Genomic DNA, 16,042 nt, shown 5'->3' on the forward strand with positions numbered 1-16,042 from the left:
GATACCTTGGTAGGTTTTTAGTGGTGGCTTTTGTAGTCAGTGTTTGGTAAGTACATCAGGCAAGTCTCTGATTGATGTGCAGTGTCTAGTCTTGGATGAAAAAGGTGCATGGGGAGAAATTGCAACAGCTTAGGTGAAGAGAATGCCCAGAAGGTTTAAGGCTGGACTCTGATTTCAGCAAGAGCTTCGAGGAGTAACCAGGAAGAATGGTTTTGAGCAGAAGACATTTAGGTTTGGCTTACCTGGACATGGAATGAATAAGGAGATTGGAGCTTGATGTCCCCTGCACTACTGGGGCAATGTTACTAAACAATGGCAAAGATCCTTCTAAATAGACCTCACTAATAGACTTTTCTCAAATGGAAGCCCAATTAAAGAGGACCCTGTTTTTCTTGCTTCCTGAATGTTTCTGATTTTAGTATAGTAAAAGTACAATGGAGGCACTGGATAAATATTTGTTGAATGGATGCATGAATGAATGAGTAAGGTAGGTGGGGCTGAGGCTGCAAGTAACAAGCTTTTACCCATAATTTGGCAGCGGTCAGCTAAAAACACACAAGGCCTAATATTTATGTTTCAGTGTGGTTAACAGTTTTCCTAGCAAGATTGTAGCTACTTAAGATCAGGGTCTTTGTCTTTTTTCATCTTTGGATGCTCTCAGGTATCGATAGGGCTTGGAGTTTATCAACTGTACAGCTAGTCGTGCCAAACAAATATTTTTTTAGTTACATCTGGCTAAATATCGAGAATCTATGTGCAGAAGCTTTAATCTTTGGTGAAAAGTAGAGGCAAGGTACGAATAAATTTTAGTGATAGTTTCTGTCCTTTTCTGCCTGATCTGCTTTCTCCACATAATGACCTGGAGTTGTGTTTTACCTTGGTTAAATATCTCTTTTCGTACTGAGCTTATGGACGTGGGGAAGGGGAAAAAAACATCAAAATTAGAGATGACCAATGTTCTTTGCTTGAAGTATTTGGGAAATACTTTGAGGGCTTTCTGTTGAAATTTTTCTAGTCTGGAATTTTGCAGGGGCTGCCTGATGCCATAGTTAATGGCTGCTACCCCCCATTTCCAACAGCACTGAGCTCAGGGTTCTATTCCTCTGCCACCTCACAGAGCCTGCGAGCCGAAGCAAAGCCAAAGCAGGAGAGTGTAAGGAGTCCCAAATGTTTAATTTTGCCATTGAGCTTGTGTTTTAGCTGGAGAAGGAAAATTACACGTGTGGTAAATACCCAAACACCTTCCCTAATTTTGATTAAAAGAAAAATAATTCTGTAGAGGCTGTAAAATACATGTGACTTGCAGTTGAAAATGAAGGATACTTTAACCTTCACTTTGTCCACAAAACTAGTATGAATGAACCATGTCCCTTTGTTGTAAGTCCTAAACAGTTAACTGCCACATGAATCTAACGAAATTGTCAGGTTATAGTAATTACATCAGTAATTTGATCTGCTGTCATTTGAATGGAGCCATGTGTGGAGAGTCAGTTACTTCCCTCTGTGGGGCTGACCCTTTTACATTCCTGTAAGCTGAAGACTAATAGAGCTCATTAAGCTTTATGGGAAAAGAGCTTTTATCACCTCGTCAAGTCAGGCAACATATTTCCATTCTATTCCTAATTTCACGTGGCTCTGTGGCTGCTGATGTGCACTGCCCTGCTAGGTTTACGTCTGACCGCTCCCTTACAGACGTTTTTATTGACATTTCTAAGCTGAATTACACTTTGTGTGGCACCACCTACAGATGTCTTCAATTAAATGTAGGTAAATAAAGGGGATTATATATCAGAGGCTAAAAGATTCTTGAAATTCTCTTCCGAATCTGACTTTGCCAGCCAGTCCAGCAGGGTGCAGTCTTGTTGGCATTTCGGAGGCGGAGAGCTACAGGAGAGGTGTGTGTAAGACATTTCACCATGTGTGAATGTAGGTGGCTTAGGTTTCTGTTCAGGTATGTCCTTCTATTCTTTCATTTCAAATCAATTACAGTCTTCTTCATTCAACGGTATTATAATAACTTATCGAGATGTTAGCACCTGTAGTGGAGGGGTACTAGGCTAAGCTCTTTGCTTATGTCGCTTTAATTCTCACAGAGTGTCTGTGAGGTAGATATTCCCAGTTTTGTTCTAAGGAAAATTGACCCTGGAGAGGTACATTGGTTGAGCTCAACATCACAGCTGTTGGTATACGACAACAGTAACAAGATAGAAAGGAGAAAATGGAAAAATACTGCTATAAGATTCTTTTTTTAAAAGTTTTAATTTTAATTCTAATTAGTTAACACATAGTGTCATGTTAGTTTCAGGTGTATAATATAGTGGTTCAGCAGTTGCACACATCACCCGCTGCTGCTCATCATGACAGGTGCCCGTCACCTGTTTCACCCATCCCCCTCCACCCCGGTAATGCTATAAGATTCGTGCACTGCAGGAAGTAGTAAGTTCAAGATGTATTTTGTAAACCCAAGGGCAAGATTTCTCAAGTTGGCACTATTGACATTTTGGATCAGTTAAATCTTCCGTATGGGCGCTATCCTGTGCACGGTGTGATGTTTAGCAACATCTCTGGCTTCTATCCAGTAGATGCCAGCAGCACCCTCCCCCTGAGTTGAAATAAAATGTCTCCAGACTTTGCCAAATGCCCCAGAGGGGTAAATTGACTTTCTGTTGAAAACCCGCTGGCCTAGAGCAGCCTTAAAAGCAAAGAGATACAGTTGTTAAGCCAATAGTGAAGATAATTGCCATGATAACATGTTTTTAGTTTCATGAAAGGCAGAAAAAGAAGGAAAGAACAAAGAACAAGTGAGACAAATAAAAAGCAAATAGCCAGATGTCCAAATAGCTAGATGTCCAACCCTGTTGATTACATTAGATATAAATGATCTGAACCAGGAGTCTGCTATATGGACATGTTCTATATCTACACTGTCCCAAGCCCATATGTAGCTAGTAGGTACTGAGCTTTTTTTTAGGACCTGAATTTTAAGTTTTTAAAATTTTAGTTAACTTATGCAGCCACACGTGGCCAGTGGCTATCCTATTGGACAGTACCTACAAACACTCCAATTAAAAGTCAGAGATTGTCAGATTAGATTTAAAACAACAACAACAAGTTCTACCTTAACTGTGCAGACATGGGTCCTTTAAAAGTAAAAGGCCAGAATAAGGCAAACTGCAAATGCTAATCGTAAGAAAGGTGGAATGGCTATACTCATATCTGACAAGGTAGACTTCAGGGCAAGGGCTGGCATCTGAAAGGGAGAGGGAGGTTTCATAGAGATAAAATGGTTGGTTCGTCATATAAAGACACAGTAATCCAAAATGTGAGACAATAATAGAGCCCAGGAATACATGGGGCAAAAACCAGTGGAACTGAAAGGAGAAAGAGTCCAATCCATAGTTATAGTTGGAGACTTTAGGACAAGTTTCTCCAGAACAATTAGAAAACTAGAAGGACTATAAAAGACGTGAACAGTACTATCACACAGTTTTACTTCGTTGATCTCTGTTGAACACTGTAGCCAACAATGATAAACTACATATTTTTTCAAGTACACGGGGAGCATTCAGTAAGACAGATCAGATGCTGTACCATTACACAGGTCTCAGTAATTGAAAAGGATTGAAATCATCTCTGATCACAATGGAATTGTTAGACTCAATAACAGAAAGAACTCATAGCTCAATAATAACAAGACAGACATGTCAAAAAATAGGCAAAAGATTTCTCTGGTGAAATCACCAGAGAAAACATACAAATAGTAAGTGCATGAAAAGATGCTTACCATCCATTAGGGAAATGCAGATTAAAACCATCAATGAGATACCACCACAAACCCACTAGAATGGCTATAATCAAAAGACAGTAGCAGGTGTTGGCAAAATATGGAGAAATTGGCAACCTTATACATTGTGGGAATTGTTAAAATGGTATAGCCATGATTTTGCATTTCCTCAAAATATTAAAAATAGGGTTACTATATGACCGAAAAATATAGGAATATACCCAAGCAAAATGAAAATAGATATCCAAAGACTTGGATGTGAATGTTCATAGTAGCATTATTCATAATGGCCAGAAGCTGGACAATTCAAATGTCTGTCAACTGGTGAGTGGCTAAATGTCCGTCCATACGGTGGAATGCTATTCAGCAGTAAACAGGCACCAATTATGATACGGGTTACAACATGAGTGAACCTTGAAAACATTATGTGAAAGAAGCCAGACACAGGGGGCTACATATTGTGTTTCAATTTAAATGAATTACCAAAAAAGGGAAATTTAGAGAGTCAGAAAGCAGATCAGTGGAATTAGAGGTAGGAGTGGAGGATTAAGTACAAAGGGGGCTCATAGGAATTTTGGGGGTGATAGAGATGATCCCAAATTGGATTGTGGTGATGATTCCACAATTTTATAAGTTGGCTAAAAATCACAGAACTTACCCTTAAAATGGGTGAATTTTATTATGTGTAAATAAAGCTGGGGGAAAAAAGGCATATATCATTTCTTCATCCTTTAATTTTCTAAAATGTAGAAAAGATCTGATTCAGCTTAATACCTAGCTTCCTAAGTGCATCCCTAGTTGTGCTGTAGTGTTCGCAGTTTTAGTATTCCCCAATATAGTATTATATATTGAAATAGATGTGTTTTGAGGAGTATTTAAATATTAGCTATGCAGTTAATACTCTGATTTTAAGTGTTAGCCATTAGTATTTTTTGATAGCTTGTAAAACCATCTTTCCAAGCTTTTTTTGAAGTTGAGAGCTACTTCTTACTTGGAGCTCTGTGATAAAGTGAAATAATGTGGATATTTGGGTGTGTGTATGTACATTGATTGCAAGCTGCAGGTAGCAGCAGGAAAAAAAAGGATCATAAAAACCTAACCATCTCTTCAGTCTGCAACCAAATGAAGTATCATTGTGTGGGGTGGCTCTGGTAGATGTCAGGGTATCTCCGGTGGCCAGAATTTGGAAGAGGGAGTGACTGTTACCCTAACTAGGTCCTATACAATTGAAGGGAGCTTGTAGAGGTAGCGGTGGAGGGGTGAAGTGGAGAAGATTGAGCTGTTAAACTTGGGAGGGGAGTTAAAACAATTTTACCAAACAAGGAGGATGCTGAGGGTCTGATAGCCAAAGAGCTGGCCTGAACTGGAGAGCCGTGGAGAGAAGGCTAGGAAGAGGGTTCAGCTGAGTGACCTGGAGGAGCTTTCTTTCACCTGCTGTCTGGTCTGGGGCCTGGGAGCACCAGCTGTGTGTAGAGAGCCAGGACCAGAGCAGACAGAGGTATCTGAATGGGGGCTAGATCTCAGAGAATGGTTGTTAGGCTACTGTTGGTACTGAATGATTAGAAAAGGAAAGCTAGGCTGTGGCGTGATCCACTGGGCAAAGGGAGGTACAAGTGAGGGGCGCTGTTTTTCTAGTTTCGTGGGTTGGGGAAGAGTCATGTAGTTTTCAGGCTGAGTCCCATATATGATAACATCAGACTGAGTAGTGTTGGGCAGAGATACCAGTTAGAATTCTGGAACCAGATCCCCCAACTCACTGGGATTATCATTTGATTGCTCTCCCATTCGGTTAGGTCTGAAGGCTGTTGGGCCGTTGTGGCTGGGGGCAGGACTGCTCCTGAGGCCGCTGACAAAGAATCAGTTGAACTGAAGACATTCCTGTTTGCCCTCTATTTACTTCAGTAAGTAGGGCTTCAACATCTTCTAGGTGGTAGTCAGAACAGTATTCCCTGGGCTCACACAGGCACTCAGTAAGTGTGGGTTGAATACATGAATTTACTTCCAGTTTGCTTCTGGATATCACACGATAGTTGAGCCAATGTTATATGAAACCTTATGTTTTATAGTGAAATTGTATAAACTGGAAGTCTTTTTTCTGGAAACCAATCTCCTATGATAAAAATATCCAAATTTATTCTGAGAATAAGAGAAAACATACTAGAATAGAAAACCAGACCTAAAAGAAAAATGCCGTAAATTTCCTTGTTGAAGATTTTTCTGGCATGGGGCTTAGATTAGGTTAGCCATCTTAAAATCGAAGTCCATTCTAGATAACCTTTTTGCCAGATCAGTCTTCCTATAGCAAGTAGTGGTTTTCATCATTACTCCCAGGGTCTTTTAACTGTTTTCAAAATTAGGGTCATCTGCCTTGATGATTTTCATTACCCATTAAACGTGCATGAATGCTTCAGAAAGTGTTTGAATTGTAAATATCCTGGGGTGGATTAGTTTCCATGGAGATGTCATTCTTGTTGGGTGTTTGTACTCATTCAGTTCTAAATAAAAATATCAGATTGGGTTGTCACTGGGGGGATGCTTTTCCCCTCTGTAAGAAAGACTAGAAAAGCAAGTCTCAAATTGAACTGACATTAAGTAAGTTTCATTAAGATACTTTTAATTCTAAGGTGTTACAGTGTTCAATAAATATTGACTAGTTTGTGGAATTGTGAAGTTTGGGGTTCTACTACTTTTCCTTTTAAGGGTTTTGTGGTGCCTCACTAAAAGTCTTTTCATTGGATATTTAGGATTTAAAAATATAAGGAAATGTCAAAGTAAACAGTTAACGGATTAATATCTTAATTTTTACGTATTTGTTCTGCAATAGAAATGCAAAAATAAGTTCCTTTCTTATTTCTGTCACACTTATTAGACACATTTACTGTAAATCATTCCTCAGTGATTTAAGCTCTGTAAAGTTCAAATTTTTGTCATCACAGTACTTCTAGTTTTAAATTATAAATATTAGGGTAGACCTTTTTGCTTGCTTTGAAGCGGCATTTCATTTCCTAAGAATTATGTCATTGAGAAATACATTTCTTGATTCATCCTTTGGTTTAGTAAGTTGCTGAAAAATGTTAAGTCATTATATTAAATAGAACATGTTACTGTATTGTGCTGTGTTCTGACATGGGGCACCACAGAAGCAGTGTCCAGTGAGGAAAACACCAAACCCAAAGTTGAGAAGTCCAGGTTTGGGTCCTTCTCATTCCTCTAAATGGGTTTCTTTTGACCTTGGACAAGCCCTTTTATCACCCCAACCCTCCTTTTTCATTTTTAAAGTGAGTAAGGGTGTCTTAAATGAAGAGCTCCCTCAAACTGAGTGAACTTAGCCAACATTTTAACATATTTTGTACAGTTGACTCTTGAACCACACAGGTTTGAACTATGGATCCACTAATACATGGCTTTTTTTATAGTATAGTATTGTAAATGTATTTTCTCTTATGATTTTATTAATATTTTCTCGAGCTTTATTGGAAGAACACAGTATATAATACATATTACACAAAATAATTGTTTCTGTCATCAGTTACGTTTCCTGTCAATAGCAGGCTGTTTGTAGTTAAGTTTTTGGGAGTCAAAGGTTATTTGTGAATTTTCGACTGTGCTGGGTGGGGGTGTTGGTGCCCCAACCCCCATGTTCTTCAAAGGTCAACTGTAGCTTCTTTTCAGACTCAGGCAATATAAATAGGCAAATAGAATACACTTCCCTCGACTTAACTACTTGCTGCAGTCCCTCCAGTTTTGTCTTTCACTGTGCTTTTTTTATGTTCTGAAGCAAGCTGACACTTGCAACAATTCTCCTCATTCTCTTCTATAAAAACAAGTGTTATCCTGTTACCTTGTGTACCCAAATGTATTTCTCTCTTATTTTTGCCTTTAATATGGTACATCTGAATTATATCTTTTAATAAAGTAATAGCTTTGGGTTCTCGAAACTGGGAGGTAGGTCATTGAGAATTACCTGATTATATAAGCATCTTAGTAGACTGGGAAAGTGCATAAATACAAACATCACAAATTTCTTATGCATCCCTTTTACACCTTCTCAAAGTAGCAAAGATGAACGTGTTTATTGACATGACCCAAAGATAGTTATTCTAGAGCATATAGAAATAAGTAGGACAAATTTATAAATATTATGCTCATTGTTTTAGTGTTCATTCTTACTTAGAATCTAGTTATCCAAAGGTTGTTCATTACATTTGTTGATTTATATTAATCCACATTTTAAAATTATTTAAGAATCTTAGAAGTTATGTTTAAGCCGCCGTAAAACAATATATAAAAATGTTTGTCGGTTGGTCAACACTACTAGTCATTAGGGAACCACAAATCAAACCCACAATAAGATACCACCTTTACACCCATTAGGATGGCTACTATGAAAAACACAGCAAACAATAAATGTTGACAAGGATTTGGAGAAATTGGAACCCTTGTGAATTCCTCGTACGCATGTAAAATGATGCAGCCTCCTTGGGAAACGAGTGGCAGTTCCTTAAAAAATTAATTGATTTGCCATATGATCCAGCAGTTTCTCTTCTAGGTGTATTCACAAAAAAATTGAAAATAGGGGCTCAGATATTGTAAACCAGTGTCATAGAGGCATTGTTCACAATAGCCAAAAGGTAGAAGCAACCCAAGTGTCTATGAACAGATGAAGAGAGAAACAGAAGGTGGTCTGTGCATACCATGGAATATTATTCAGCCTTAACAAGGAGGGAGACTCTGACACAGGCTCTGACATGGATGAACCTTGAGGACATTATGCTAAGTGAAAGAAGCCAGTCACAAAAAGGCCAATACTGTGTGATTACACTTACCTGACGTAGCTAGAGTAGGCAAATGCATAGAGACAGAAAGTAGGACAGAGGTTCCCAGGGCTGGGAAGGGTGGAGGTGGGGAGTTAGTAGTTTAGCGAATACAGAGTTTCAGTTTGGGATGATGAAAAAGTTCTGTGGGTGGATAGTGGCAGTGGTTGCCCATGTGAATGTACATTCAAAAATGCTGAAAATGGTAAATGTTATATGTATTTTACCACAATTTAAAAAGATTTTTAAATGTCAGAATTATAATTTAATTCAGTCGAACACAAACTACATGTTTCAAAATCATGAGCATTATGTAAGAATGATGTTAACTTTTTTGATTAATAAACCAGTGAGTGGTTTTAGAAATTTAAACTCTTCTCTTCTTTAGAAAACAAACTCATTATTTTAAAAATCTATTCATATATTATACCTAATACTAATAAATGTGAGAAAAGACATGCCTTTTTTATATATTTTTTCTTTTTTAAGATTTTATTTATTTGAGAGAGAGAGAAAATGAGCAGGGGGAGGGGGAAGCAGAGGGACAGGGAGGAGCAGGCTCCCTGCTGAGCAGGGAGTTCGACTCAGGGCTCCATCCCAGGACCCTGAGATCATGATCTGAGCTGAATGCAGACGCTTAACTGAGCCACCCAGGCCCCCCCCCCCCGACTTTTTTCTTTCTTAAACCAAAGTTTGATTTATTTTAAAAATGTTTCTGAGCTAGCAGTTTCTGTAAGGAGTTTATTTTCTGTGAATTTAGAGAATATTTGATTTATATAAATGTTTACTTATGTCTATAAATCAATTTTACAGAGCTCCTCTAATAAGGAGATGCGATAGTATGATTCATTAATGCCCTCCGAAGGCAGGAAAATATTGCACATACAATAAGAAATAAAGACTTTTCTGAATCACAGATTCACAGACGCTTAGAGCTCTGAGCTCCAGTTCTGCAACTTGAGCTACAGGTCACAAGTAAACACAGAAACTCATTGGTTCAGATTTCAGAGAGCTGTTCTCCTTAATTGATTGAACTCACAAATATACAGACAAAAAAAACCCTAATAAACCAGAGTCTCTGTCTCCTCTCAGTCAACGGAGAATGGATCTACATCATTCATCCAACAGACCGTAAGCCAAATCTAACTATCGCTGCCACTAAGGGGATAAGTTACTGGTCGTAGGAGAACCAGAAACAAAATCAAAAGCACAAACTTAGTGGAGAGGGAGAAAAAGACAGAGAAACACAGCACAGTTGGAGCTCTGTTGCTCTGTGGGAATGTCTTTGAGAGTCAAGAAAAGACAGGCTAGGCTTCACTGGGAGGGCACTTGGCGAGTTTCTTAGCTCCATTAACTGTTCATTTGAGCTTCTCAGTAGGTCACCTCCAAAACTGTTAAACTACATTTTCAGAAAGGTAATAGCATGATAATCATACAAACAGAGCATGAATACATGTCAAATTTTATTTGACTCATTAATTAGTACAAGAACCAGTAACACATTAAAACTGGTGCAAGGAACATTTGTGAAAATACAGACACTGAGATAGACACACACACACAATTTAATAAGAGCTTGAGATGAGATCACTAAGTTAGATAAAAACAACTGATTACTGAGTTACAGGGCATTAAACTGTAAGTTTTTGGGTTACTTGTTCCACTGGACAGAAAGCTGTAAGTTAACCTCTGCCCCAACCAAATTGTAAAATAACTCAGTCAATAGAAAATCAAGCCTAGAACTGCACTTAAACCTTAAGAGACTCTTAACTCTAGGGAACAAACTAAGGGTTGCTAGAGGGGAGGAGGGTGGGGAGATGGGGTGACTGGGTGATGGGCATTAAGGAGGGCACTTGATGGAATGAACACTGGGTGTTATATGCAACTGATAAATCACTAAATTCTACCCTTGAAACTAATAATACACTATATGTTAACTAAATTGAATTTAAATAAAAAATAAATGAAAAAAGAACATGCAGTCATTTTTTTTTTTTAAAGATTTTATTTATTTATTTGACAGAGAAAGAGGCAGCCAGCGAGAGAGGGAACACAGGCAGGGGGAGTGGGAGAGGAAGAAGCAGGCTCCTAATGGAGGAGCCTGACGTGGGGCTTGATCCCAGAACACTGGGATCACGCCCTGAGCTGAAAGCAGACGCTTAACGACTGCGCCACCCAGGCGCCCCTATGCAGTCATTTTTTTGGCCTTTATCAAATATCAGATACCACTGGTTTTTTTTTTTAACACTTACTAGTAATTCTTCAACCTCGGTTTTTAAAACTCTTAATTATACATTAATGCATTTTTATTAAAAATAAATGGAGAAAAGAATATAATCCATGAAACTTGTACTGACGGGACTTGATGTTTTTTCACATCTTTATACGTTTGTGTGTATGTGCTATACACACACATGGAGAAATTTTTCATGTGGTTGGAATCATACATGCCACTTTATGTTGTCTTCACTGAACTTGGAGAAATGTTTATAATGTTATTAAAAATTCTTGGTAAAAATAGTTTTTATTTATTATATAATAGTTCCTCATATGAATGTACTGTAGTTAGCTTATTTTATCTTAAAATTTTGTTTAATTCGGTTCTTTCTCCCAATTTGGAAGTGCATAGAGGTTGTCATGGTATCAGTGTCATGGACATAGTCAATAGGAGCTGATTAAAATTTTTAAGTTAGATGCTACTGAGTTGTTGTTTATTGAGTTTATCAACAGAAATTGAGGCAGTTGGTATAGTTTGTTCCTCTCCGATGACCAGCTAATCTTCATCAACTCAGGGATTCTGATGAAATTGAGGCATTTAGAGGTTTACCCTCCGTAAAGTACTGTGTAGCAACTTGAGAGAATTGTGTGAGTAGGAACATCATAGGAATTCTTCCTAATCTTAAGGCTATAAAAATTAAGTCATTTATATTACTTAGTAAAATTAACTTTTACATGTTTTCTTTATGAGTAGAGAAAGTGTTGCTTAAAATACCGTGAAAGAAAATAATATAACTTTTACGTGCACTTTCTTTTCTTAGCATCATTTAAATGTAATTGTCTTTGAATTGAAATACAGGTGGTGATTGGAAATAATCATATCAGAATAAGCCTGCATAGACTAATAATTTTGGTACAGTCTTGTTACAGAGTTAGCATTATTTAATTTATAATACCTTACTAAGATAATTGGATATTTTGAAGCCTAGGATCAATAAATTTGTCCCCTGTAATGTAAGCTGGGTTGTAAAATGTTGACATCTAGCAGGATATCAAACAGAGTGCTCACAGTTTCTGTTACTATCAGAGTCAGCCCCATAAAAGTAACCTAGAAAGACAAAATATTTCTTGGTGGTGATGATTACAATGCCTTTTAGTAGCTAAACCCATCAGGTAATGTCCCCAGCTAGTTCAAGGCTACAGTTGTCTTCTTGGGGGGGGGGGGATTTTGCCAGGGGAACAAGGACTCATTAAAAGCAGACCTTGTGTTAAGTACCATTCTCTCACCTCCCAGAAGAGCTACCTGAGTGTTGTGTCAGTGAATAGAAGTACATGGTTATGGAGTGGTTTTCCTTTTCCTGGACATTTAGAGGATTCTGATTAGAGGAGAGTGGAATGTTCTTTGGTGGGAACTACATCTCCAATCACCATATATTTTCTCAGAATTGGTCCTTAAAGTATTTTAATTTCACGTGCTTTTAGACATAACTAGAAACAGGGCTGGAGTCTTCCAGGTAGATTGTCATTATATCTACCATATAATATAGCTATGAGCCAGGAAGTGTGTTAAGTTGGTGGCCATCTTTAGTGTACTGATTGTCTGCCAACAAATTAGGAATTGGTTACATTTGATTTTTTTTTAATTTTTAATTAATTAATTAATTTAAAGATTTTATTTATTCATTTGACAGAGAGAGAGACAGCCAGAGAGAGAGGGAACACAAAGCAGGGGAGTGGGAGAGGAAGAAGCAGGTTCCCAGAGGAGGAGCCTGATGCGGGGCTCGATCCCAGAACGCCAGGATCACGCCTTGAGCTGAAGGCAGATGCTTAACGACTGAGCCACCCAGGCACCCCACATTTGATTTTTAAATCACTTATACAAGGCTGCATGATATGTGGTAGCCATGAGTATTGCTATTTGTATTTTCCAACTTAAATTCATTTATTTTCTTTATTTCTTATACACCATATTATTTCAGATCTTCAAATGAGTTTTGAGTTTTCTTTTTTAAGAAATTAGGTAGATTTTGATATCATAGTGGTTTAGCACATCTTTGTGTTTTTATTTTTAAAATGAATCCCGATGGGTTGCCTGGATGGCTCAGTCAGTTAAGTGTCCAGTTAAGTGTCTAACTTTTGATTTCGGCTCAGGTAATGATCTTGGGGTCCTGAGAGCCAGTCCTGCCTCAGCTCCACGCTCAGTGGGGAGTTGGCTGGAGATTCTGTCTCACCGTCTGTCCCTACCCCCACACGTGCTTGGGCTTTCTCTCTCTCTCTCTCAAATAAATAAATAAAACTTAAAAAATAAAATAAAATGAATCTGAACTTCAGTGTTTCGTGAAACTGTTAACAAAAGGCAGAACAATTGCAGGAATAAGTTCTTTTAAAATAATGCAGACTTTTAATCACGTGCTTAAAATGATTTCCTTTAGGGGCTTCCATGAACTGCCATTTTAAAAAAATGCAGGACACTAATTGTCTAATTGTAGATTTTTGTGTGAGCAGGCGTGGTCTGGGAGAGGTCCTTTTGGACGTCTTGGGAGGACAGTGCAGGTTCTGTTTTCTTAAAGTCCCTGAAGACCTTTCCTATTACTGTCTTTGAACCCATGGTTAAGTCTCCCCAACAAATAAATGCTGCCTCTGGTCCCTGGCTCATGACTCCCCCTTTGTCTGTTCCTTTGAGTCTTAACAGTGTTTTTTTAAGCCAAGCGAGGTACGTGGAGGCAGGTGGGTCAGGAGGTAGTTGTACTTTATCAGAGTACATATACACCCATTTGGGGAGCAGTTTAACTAGAAGCCTAAATTGGCCTATTAATATTGATGCCGTTTCTACAGAGTGCCTTTGGTGCCCTACTGCACAGCTCTCTCGTCTATAAACCTTGCCATTCTTCCCCAGCCTTTAAGATGTTTTTTCTTCTGTGTAGCTAATGGTGAGCTCTGTTATATTTTTTCCTGTTATCATCTAAATCCTTGCAGTGGAGGAACTTCTGAGAAATAACTTTGCTTATTAATTCTTTCACATATCCAGGTGTGCTTGTTGCTACTAGGGTGTCATTTCTTCAGGCCTTCTCATCTGACAGTGAAAAAATAATATGTGTGTACTAACTCTTATTGTATGAACATATCTTTGATATATACAGACATATGAATATTTTTGTGTGTAACCATCTTGTCTCTACTAAGCTAAACAGTTTAGCTTAATATAGTGGAGACTCATGTCTCCAATTCTGATCTGTTACCCCATGGATCTGATCTTGCTTTTCTGTAAATTCCCACTCCAATAGTGAGAAATCTCCATCCATTTACAGTAGACATGTGTATCAGTGTTAGAATTGTTAACCTGTAGTCTCATGTAAAACAGCTTTATCAGGTAGAATACAATGCTTGTGGCAGATTTCTCTTGGCCTTCATCCTTATAGACCCCAAAGGTTACTGAGGTCAGCATCTTTCCCCTCCCAACCGCTTTCAGGCAGTTTGCTTCTTAGATTTGTAATACATTTAGATTCTCTTGTCCTATTTCTGTTCATTCCTGGGATCCCTTAATCTCCTCAATGATTTTCTTTTAGTTTCCATCCGTTAAGGCTCACTCTTTGTGTTGTAAGGTTCTGAGTTTTGATAAGTGCATAATATCACGTATCCACCAGTACAGAATCAGACTAGTTTCACCCTGAAAGTCCCCCGCGCTTCATCTGTTCATCCTGCCTCCAAATCCCCCACACTCACGGCCACCACTGATCTTTTTCCTGTCTCAATAGTTTTGCCTTTTACAGAAATATATTTGGAATGTATGTAGGTAGCATTTTCAGACTGGCTTCTTTCACTTAGTATGCATTTAAGGTTTCTTCATTTTGTGTGTTTGTGGCTTGAGTATTTCTTCTGATTGATGAATAGTATTCCATATATCATGATTTGTTTATCACCTACTTAAGCATATCTTGGTTGCTTCCAGTTTGGGGTAATCATGAATAAAATTGTTAGGAACATTCACATGCAGGCCTTTGGGTTTTTGTGTGATCTGAGTTTTCAGACAAACTGGATAAATACCTATGAGCATGAGTACTGTTTTATATGGTAACACTATGTTCAGCTTAGTCAGAAACTCTCAAACCATCCTCCACAGAGTGTCCATTCCATTTTACATTCCATTATCAATGAATGAGAGTCCCTTCTGTTCCGCATCCTGGCCAGCATTTAATATTCAGGTTTTTGGATTTCAGCCATTCTAATAGTTGGGTAGTGCTGTCTCATTGTTTTTTCTTTTCCATTCCCCAACAAATGATGTCGAGCATCTTTTCATATGCTTATTTGCCACCTGTACCTCTTCTTTGGTGAGGTGTTTGCTCAGATACTTTGCCCAGTTTTTAATTGGGCTGTTTGTTTTTTTACTGTGGAATTTTTTAAGAGTCTTTCTATTCTTGAATACCAGTCCTTTATCCAATGCATGTGTTGCAATTTTCTCCAGTCAGTGGCTTCACTTTTTATTCTTCTAACAGTGTGGTTCACGGAGCAGTTTTTAATTTTAATGAAGTCCAGCTTGTCAGTTATTTCTTTCATGGATTGTGCTTCTGGCATTGTGTCTAAAAACTCATCGCAAAACCCAAGGTCACCTAGATTTTCTCCTGTGTTATCATCTAGAAGTTTTATAGTTTTGCATTACATTTAGGTTTATGGTGCATTTTGAGCTAATTTTTTTGAAAGTTGTAAGGTCTGTGTCTAGATTTAGACTTTTTTGCATTTGGGTGTTCAGTTGTTATAGCATCGTTTGTCGTAAAGACTGTCCTTTCTCTGTTGAACTGTCTTTGCTCCTTTGTCAGAGGTCAGTCGGCCATATTTATGTGGGTCTGTTTCTGGGCTCTCTATTCTGTTACACTGTTCTGCTTGTCTGTTCTTTGGCCAGTATCACCCTATCTTGATTATTGTAACTTTATTGTAAGTCTTTTTTTTTTTCTAAGATTTATTTATTTGAGAGAGAGAGAGCGCGCACAAGTGGGAAGGGCAGGGAGAGGAAAGAGGAGAGAGAATCGCAAGCAGAATCTGCACTAAGCGCAGAGCCCAACACTGGGCTCTGTCTCATGACCCCGAGATCATGACCTGAGCAGAAACCAAGAGTCGGATGCTTAACCGACTGAGCCATCCGGACGCCCCAGCTTTATTGTAAGTCTTGACATCAGGTAGGGTCAGACCTTCAACTTGGTTCTTCAGTATTATGTTGGCTATTCTAGGTCTT

At 38.3% G+C, this 16,042-nt stretch overlaps 1 protein-coding gene across 9 annotated transcripts in view; it reads left to right on the plus strand.

The window, feature by feature from the left end:
• The window catches only part of ATE1 (arginyltransferase 1), a 162,624-nt gene that overhangs the window by 52,348 nt on the left and 94,234 nt on the right, over positions 1–16,042 (plus strand). The window lies entirely within an intron of this gene.

The sequence above is a fragment of the Ursus maritimus genome, unplaced genomic scaffold (genome assembly GCF_017311325.1).
Source record: "Ursus maritimus isolate PB19 unplaced genomic scaffold, ASM1731132v1 scaffold_7, whole genome shotgun sequence".
Taxonomy (NCBI): Eukaryota; Metazoa; Chordata; class Mammalia; order Carnivora; family Ursidae; genus Ursus; species Ursus maritimus.